Genomic DNA, 6,586 nt, shown 5'->3' with positions numbered 1-6,586 from the left:
CTATCCAATCGCGTGTGATCAGATAAAGTATCCGTATGTACTTAGTAAATAAATTAATAACTTATTCACGAAATCTAAATTGATCGATGTGATGTCACAATAAGAGGTCATACAAATTATTCAGATGTGATTGATAGAATAGAATAGCAAAAGTTGATATGTTGTAGGTATATATACACGAGAAACTGGTTTGGTGATTGGAATGACCAAACTCGACATATTAAAGTATTAGAAACCTTTGACTTTGATATATTGTGATATATCTCACTGTTTGTCAGATGGCTATATCTGTAACGGATATACATGTACGGTTTTTAATGCTTAAATTCAACTGTTTACTGATTTATGTTGATGTAATCTTCTCTGAAACATGTTTTGCTTACTAGTATGTGACGTCACGTTACTATTGTAGTGTGATGACATGTAATTGTGACGTCACGACGTTGTTCTTTTGAATAAACCTGAAGAGCCCTGTGAAGGGTGAAAGCATCTAGTTTTTTAGTCGGTCGTTAATATTATTTTTTCTATATTTACTTCCTTCACATGGACATTTAATCCCTTTTTATCATGTATATGTATATATACTAGTATATAAGCGGAAGAAGATAACAACAAAGAAGAAGTGTTTTTACGAGGCAATCCACCCTTTGTCGCCATTAAACATTAAACAATTTTAGTTAATGTGATAGAGCACGGTCGGTTTGGAGAGGACGATTCTTCCTCGTATTGAATTGAAAAAAAATATCGTCAACAAAAGTTCAAACCTCGCCCCATAAAAAGTTCCAAACAACTCGCCTATGACAACGCAGAATTGCATTTTTGGCATTCTAATGACCTAGCATTTAAACATATTTTGACAACTAAGCTGACCTTTTAGTACTGTATTGGCAGAGTAACAGAAAAAAACTAATATTGCTATAATAATGTCTCCCTTTAAAGTCAATCTTATTTGCTAACTTTATAAGTCTGTACCAAGCTGTAGATACATGTTACCATTGATGGGAATTATTTAAATCTAGAACAACTCATACTATGAAGCAACAACATAAACAAAGAAACAACCTATAGCAGAATTAAATTATCCGTTTATTAATGTTTTATTCTTCTATATGACAAAGTCACTGCTTGACAACTACTATCAGTTCCAACATTGTAACGCAATACATACGTATGCGAACTCTACAAATGGTTGGTGTCATAGAAAACATTTAAATCTTGCTCACATGGCCAAAATGGATAAGCTTTCGGTGATAAAACAACCATTTGTATGTCTATCTCATGCTCAGAAAAAAACAACCATGCATTGACTTTAAATGAGAAGACATTTATTGACCACGTCAATCGTATGTACCTTCCCGAGCTGGAACTACTACAGAATCTTCTACTTAAGCCGCTTTTGTCGATCTTCACTGATGACAAGACTACATGTATATGTAGCACGCACGACTAACTACTAAGCTGTAAAAGAAGCGGGAAGATTTCGATTTTCTGATTGTGAACGTTCCCTTTCTTGATAGTAACATTCCTGTTCCAAACCTACAGTTTTTGCACGTTGCAGTTAAGTTGGTATTCAAGAACTTGTTTGGAATATCACGATTTCCATGATAGATGTCGACTGCTTCTGGACAATCTTACCACACAAGGTATCAAAAGAACCAGGCTTATATAGACTTTGGACAAGTTTTATAGTCGCCATCATAATCCCATTATAAAACATGTCATATCTTTTATGAGAAGTTCTTTTTACACAACCAATAATTGAGTCATTTCGGTACATATATAACAACTATTGTACATACGTTTCAAGCGTAGCCGAAATCGACATCGATTTTATGGACAACTCGTACACATTTTACACCTTTGTGTGCATACGCTTCATTGGTCATTTGTCTGATGAAGGTGACAGTGTACATATCGTACTAGTCATCGAAACGTCACATAGAAAATGTCATTGGTTGTGTAAAAAGAACTCATAATCCATACTTAATAACCCGAGGAAAATGTTTAGAAATGTCATATTTTTGTGTGCTACGAAGGTGGATGTTTTAAATAATGGTAATAAGTATGTTTGTTGTAAGGTCGCCCTTACCCCGATTCTCGCTATAAGCAGGTGATATCACTTTGCTTTGAGCTAGACTTACCTGGCGAGTGTCGCCGATGAATCATTCTTTTGTTCATATTTTAGGTTTCATTGCTTCTACGGTATTTGTTAATGCTTATTATTTGTCCGTTGTTTTACTACGTCGATTTCATGATCAATCAAAGCATCATTATATCCTGTGTTAGTAGGTAGGACCTATGCTCCATACAGTGGAGGCCAAAACAACAGATTCTCATCGTTTGGCAATAGGATTAGTTGTGTGGGTAACAAAATGAAGGGCGCGAGTACTTATGAGCGGCCGTTGGGTTAAAATTAACATATGTTCATATTTTCCTGTTGTGAATGTGAATCAGGTGTTCTAAAGAAGTTGATCGTCAAAGGAATCTGCAGTAGTTCAGTTTACGGTGTAATTCATCTCTTCTTAATGACTTTACAATACATAACCTTGATTTGTAAATGGTACTCAATAACTATACAAATGATTATATTTAAGTATGTTCCTCCGGTCGCACACTGTCCTTTAACTGTACATGTTTGATGTGACAAAAGGTATATAGTGTGCTAACGCCTGCGTTTTATAATACAAAGACAAAGGTTTCTTAAGTTGGCTATTGTAATGAAGTGTCCTTTATTGAAACTTGACTCATTAGGTCCTATGTACTCGTACCTGATCTTGTAAAGATTAGTTGCAAGTATAACTGCGACGGATATGGATAACTGGCAATGTTAAGAGTCAGTGAATTTTATATTAACGAATTAGGTGTTGATAAAAACGTTCGCGAAATGTGTGAAATATGATTTCAAAATTTGTAAAGAAACATGTTTTTATTCTTTTTCTTTGTTTTCTTTTCTTTTTTTTTAAATAATGTTATCTTCATATTTATTTCTCCAAAGACTACGAAAAAGAAGACAGCTCCTATTATATTTCACACGTATTGTATAACAGAAGCTGATTGCAACTATAGGAAACTAACAATACGAGTCTAAGTAGCTGATTTTAAAATGATGCGTAGCCTGGTTGTCAAGCATGATATCATGAGAATATCACTACGTCAATTTACGGGTTTTTTAGTTCAATTATATTTTCGTTTCAAGTACTTACAAAGTAATGAATAGTACATTAAATGGTCTACCGTTAAACAATATGTACTTTTATATACTGTATATATGTAAGTATACTACTAGACAACATGGAATATCCTATAAATTCAATAAAGTTTAAGAATAAAGCAGCAATGAACAGTAGCGTATGGTGGCCACGACTGCTATTTTTGTACAATGAATATCCCCTGTTATATAGCATGTAGCAAGTCTACACTAAAATTGGCATATACATGAGAGATTAAGTGGTAGATAAAATTGACTTTAGTTTTTTCATGCTAGAAGTTAAAACAATCAGTTTTATCATTTAGATACTGAATTCACATCCAATTGTTATTACATGGAGGATATGTATTGGTTAAATCTTACAGCATCCGTTTTACTAAGATTGTCAAACCGGACGAATTTCAAAATCCAGTCACTCGCAAAAATCTTCCGACCAAATAACCGGTTAATCGGTCAATTTGGTAATCAAACGATAAACAAAAACAAATAATAGTAGTTTTAGCTAATGATCTATTCAAAACGCATTTCCAATTTATAAATATTAATTAGCACGATAATTACCCACGTACTTCAAGCTCTCAGCATCTTAATGCAAGATGTAAGCCTCAGTTTATGGACCACTTCGTTCAGAATAAAGTTATTTCTATTCGAGCTCATATACGGTAATATGGTTCTTTAGAACCATAATTTGATAAAAAATAAAAATAAAAATAAAAAAAAAACCTTTCTGTTGTTCATTGATGATTGCATCTCTTTTGATGGTTCACTGAAATCAGTCAAGTGAGTACCCTTGAGATTTTGTTTTACCGCTCACCTTAAAAGCGTGTTCTACCTCGCAAATGGGTATTTCAAGCTCCCTTTTAAAATGCATTCCGGCTTTTTCTGATGCCATCCGCATCTCTTTGTCAATTTTGAATATAGAGTTGACAACCCTACATTTTACAAATCAGTATTATGCAGATGGAGAGAATTTGTTCTGAATTTACTTGAATAATTTAATATAATTTGGAAAAGTAAACTTGGATATAGAGTAAGTTGGTGTAATAATCAGAACAATGGATGTGTGCTCAAAAAAAATATTTGCAAAAAACAATTCGAAGCAAGACATATTTCACAACATTCAGTTTTAATCATAGTTACTCATAACCAAAGTCAAGTTTATGTCCTGCCATTTTCTTTTTGTACTTGGCGTTAGAGTATTCGGTCTGTGCTACAGTGAACATATTCTTCCAATCACCATTCTCACCTATAAAAACATAAATTGATTAAAATGAATAAAAAGAAATTCGAAAAATAAAACATTTATATACATATGTTGCATGTCAAAAAATGTGTGAGTAAAAAAGATATTTTAACGTCGGGTTATTATTCCTCAAAGTAGTAGCTACATGTATTGCGCCCATCACTCCATCTGCTAATCAGTCCGTCAGTCAGTTGATGCGTCCCTTTGTCCGAGACATAGTTCATATAATACGTCATCACAGATGGGAAATGATGTTGGTACTTTTTAGGTTAGCAGACTGCTGTGAAGTAAATGTGGGTTTTGTGTCTACTTACTTCACAGCTACAGGCAGTCACTTTGTCCGAAGTAAGCCTTGCAAACTGACTTAAAACTGTAAGTAAGCACATTTTTAAATTTATATATTTAACAATATTGTATTTGTTAATATATATGCTATTTGTATTGACTGTTTAAAATTGTATATCTATGTACTGTAAAGCGCTTTAGAGTGGCTTATGTTAGCTAGATAGGGCGCTATATCAAATGTTGTATATTTTTATATGTTTATTTATAGATGAGTGTGTTTCACGAACGAACTCGGATCTCTTGTCCCACTATATAAAGAGTGACGACCTTATGTTGACTTTTGTCTAGATAGCTATGGATTTTTTGCAATACTTTGCCTTGTTATTTGCTCCGTGGATGTTCGAGGAATGAAAATGTATGTTGTATCTCACTGCATGTTTATGTACCGAGCGACTCATTCGGTAAAGAGTAAAATAGAATCAGTAACGTCTGCAACATCTCCCACTATTTCAATTTTGCTTTCAGTCTTGTTTATCGAGATACTATGACGCTTCAGTTTGTCAAATTAAATAAGCAAGTTGACCAGAGTGTTTTGTCTTACCTTTCCTATACACGGGAAGCATAATAGCATAAATGTATATTTAAATGAATTCCATAGCGTTATAGTAATACTAAACAGAATAATTTGATATCAGTGGAAACGGTTAAACTTTCGCAACAAAAGATAAATAAGCAAATGTGTAGCTAAGCAACCATACACAAATATCAAACTTCTTATATGAATGAAAACAAATACGACATTAATGATAACATCTTGATTGTATGGCGAGTGTAATCCAGATATTATCGCAGAGGTTTGTTGGTAATAGAACAAATAAACACGTATACTTTAAACGTTAATTATTTTACAACTGTTATAAAACAAATGTTATCAACTTTTTATTCTTCACTCTAGTTGGCTGAATGCGAGTGATCAGGTCGACTAAGTGCAGGAGCAAACCGGGCTCCATTCTGTAAATGTGCGAAAACACCGCGTGGTTTGGCAGATGACCTTATAACTGGAGAACCCTGGCCAATATTTGAAGCGCAAACGTGAAACCACATGTTAGGAATGTTCTTTCTTTTCATGCAAATCTTACTGGCTAAATAAGTGTTTTTATTGAAAAGGTTTCTTTCTGTCACTATAATGTGATAGACATAATTGTATGTAATAATTGTATTTATAGCGCTTCGTCAACCGCCAGACAATAGTTGAGTTTTGATAATACTTCTTGCTAGTGAAATTTTGATTGTTTATCAAAGTAACATACCTTCTTGAAATCCTCGTATCTTATCGACAGGATACGCATCATTTGGTACTGTTTTCTGCCATTCTCCCACTCCTTCATATACGTAAACCAGGAACCACCCAACGCGAAATCTAAAGGAGAAAATACCAAACGTTTAAAGGGAGACAATCATAACCCAATGTCGCAAAACTATATCAGCCATGGACCCATTCTATTCTGCGAGAATGTGATTCAAATGACTTTATTGAAACTGTAAAAAGAATTAAATATGGGTTAATCATGTACTATTTTGATTGCAGTCAAATAATTTTCATCCTAATTTGAAAGAATTTATTGCAAAAAATAAGTAATTTTACAGTATTTGTTTTTCGATCAAATAAAACAGAATACATTTAATTAACAATTAATAATAAATAAATAAATAATGAAAAAATACTTATTGCTCATGATCAAAAAATATTTGATTCGATATTTCCATATTTATTAATGATAACACAAAATATGATTGTGTTTGGAAATCAAAACTATCATCCAACACATTATGAAACAATAATTTCAATT

This window comes from Mizuhopecten yessoensis, unplaced genomic scaffold (assembly GCF_002113885.1).
Source record: "Mizuhopecten yessoensis strain PY_sf001 unplaced genomic scaffold, ASM211388v2 scaffold8131, whole genome shotgun sequence".
NCBI lineage: Eukaryota > Metazoa > Mollusca > Bivalvia > Pectinida > Pectinidae > Mizuhopecten > Mizuhopecten yessoensis.
The sequence above is the reverse complement of the archived record's forward strand: the minus strand, read 5'-3'. Positions refer to the sequence as shown.